Source organism: Triturus cristatus, chromosome 4_1, assembly GCF_964204655.1.
Source record: "Triturus cristatus chromosome 4_1, aTriCri1.1, whole genome shotgun sequence".
NCBI classification, from domain to species: domain Eukaryota; kingdom Metazoa; phylum Chordata; class Amphibia; order Caudata; family Salamandridae; genus Triturus; species Triturus cristatus.
This window is the reverse complement of record NC_140585.1, coordinates 1,294,435,933-1,294,438,576: the sequence shown is the minus strand read 5'-3', so window position 1 is coordinate 1,294,438,576 and position 2,644 is coordinate 1,294,435,933.

The following is a 2,644-nucleotide window of genomic DNA, read 5'->3' as shown; positions in this document are numbered from 1 at the left end:
GAAAAAAATTATCGCTAAGCTGCGGAATGCGGAAATTTTGACATTTTCGCGCTTTCCGCGGAACGCGAGAATGCCAAAATATCGCAACTTCCGCGAACGGAACGGAATTTTGGCCCAGGCCTACCTGTGTGCCCCCATCTCGCTGAGCACCGCGACCTCTGGCTGTCCGGGCTGCTGTGAGCACCGTGAAGACCAGCCCGCCTGGCCTGACCAAAGCAAACAACTGCCCCCTCGAGCCGTAGCTCGCAACGTGAAGGGAGACGACCTGCGTCCAAGCGCCGAGTCTCTGCGACCCTGAGCCGCTGAGACCACTGTAAGGACCCAAGGGGCACTGTTCGCCGAACCTGGTGTCTGCCGACAGCGGGACGCGCTCAGAATCACCCCCGAGCTGCCCCTCCTCCTTCCGACCTCCGTGGTATGCTGAGATGTCCCCGAGCGCCCCCCGAAGCATCGTCGTCCACGGAAGAGCTGGGACTGCAACGTGACGCGGGACGCCCTGTGCGGGACTGCTGATGCCGCCACGAACTCCCTAAAAAGATCCCAGGTACTGTGAGCTGAAAGCGCCCTCGTACGAACCGTACTTGCGTTTGTACGGTCCGTACCAGCGCTGGCGTCGCGCTACGCTATTCACGCGTGAAGTGTGAGCTTTGGTACGGGTCGCACCAGCTGTACGGAGCATTCCAGCGAAGGTACGGTCCGTACTGTTGGAAATATATATACGTTGCTCACGCGGGAAGCGTGAGGTTTGGCAAGAGGCGTACCGGACTTGTACGACCCATACCTACGAGGGTACGGTCCGTACGGCTCAAGTCCTCGTACGCGTGCTCCCGCGAGAAGCGTGAGAAATGGCACGACGCGTCCAAATAGCGGTACGAAGTGTACGGAAGGCGCTAGGAAGCGCACAGACCACAAAGGAGCATATTTTGAACCAAGAATTGCCATTTTAAGAACTGTGGACTGCTGAAAAGTCATTACAAGTAACTGGAACCCCATTTGAAGTGAAGAACTGTATTTTTAAAGCCTGCTTGAAGAAACCTTTTATATAAAGAGTTTATTTTTACAAAAATACAGTCTTGTGTCCCTGTGGTGGGTTGGTGGTTGTTGTGTGGGACATCTTGAATGCTTATCCTAATGCCCTCTGGAATCTAGCCGGACTGCGCGCGCCACGTTACCTAGAGGGTGAGCAGGGGTTATTTTCCCAGAGTAATCCTTCGCCCTGACTTAGAGGAAAGGGTCCCTGCTTGTCGCAAGTGCATACCTGCGCCAACCAGAGACCCCGGATTCTAACACTGCACACACCTCTTTGCATCTGTGGGGATGGTAGGCCACCAAAAATATTGTTTAACCATTTCCAGAGTTTTATTTGTTTCTGGGTGCCATGTCAATGACTGTGTATGACACAGTCATAGACAGCGCTACTTGCATAAGAAAGTCTGTGTCTGAAATTAGTGCTCCTTGTAAACATTGTGAGGGGATGATATATGGGGTTTCATCAGACTGTTCTATTTAATCATGAGCAAAATGAGACAATGCATCTGCTTTACCGTGGCATCTAGTTGGCTGTATTTAAATTACAAATTTGCAATTGTTAAAAAATTGTGTCCACCGTAACTGATGGGTAGATAGTGCCCAGGCAGACTTCAAGAACTTTAGGTTCCTATGATCAGTTAGTATTGTTAATTTATGTTAAGTTGGCAAAGCCTAGAAAACTTTGGACTTCCTTTACACTGTGAGAAGTCTGTTCTACTATTGGTGTGACTTTCTGGGGGTCCATTTCTATTCCCTGGGATGTTTTAGCCCAAGTTTTAGCTTAATGAATAGGTGTTTTTCTCTCCTATTCAGCTAAACAAAATTTTGTTCAAATGGGAAATTTCCTTGAAAAAACAAAGGCAAGAGGCATTTTACAAAACATGAATAGTCGGTTTAATTAAACACTTTGGCAGGGACCACAGTTACAGAAGCGGGTTTGAGAACTGTCTCAAAGTACAACTGATTTGAGCACCAGTATATACAATTTTTGGAGCATCATAAAACAATTCTTAGATCCTTTTTAGGAAGAGGAGTGGCGGCCTAATCATAGAGTCATAAATTACTCCCACCAGGAAACAAATGCAGGTGGGTCTCGATCTTGCGTGGACACAATTAGGGCCAGTGGGTAATGTGTCCAGATGTCTGGCATGGGGAGAACGTAATCACTGCATGTTCTGTGTGTGCTGTTTGCTGATTGGCTGAGTGTAACTAGCTTCATGTGGCATCTAACTTTATGATGTCTTGGGAACACGCGCCCCTCTTGCCATGTGGTTTTATTGGGACCAATCTCCCCAGACCGTTGTGGTTTCACTGCCTATCTGTGGGATTAATCTGGGTTTTTTCTGTTGGCGCGTTTGTTCTGTTGGTTATGTGTCACCCCACCTTGACCTGTCAATCAGTTGCCTCAGGCCTAGGTTGCTGGGCCTACCTGACCAAGTATTTCTGACTCGGGGTTTATGGAGAGGTCATATCAGGTGATTTCGACAACAGTGATTCAATTTCGTTTTTATGCACACATATATCATTGTGTACATCAACAGCAATATTAACATGGACATTGGTGGATCTGTTGGACCTGTCAATGGTTTGGCAGTCCCTACAGTAAATTAAATAT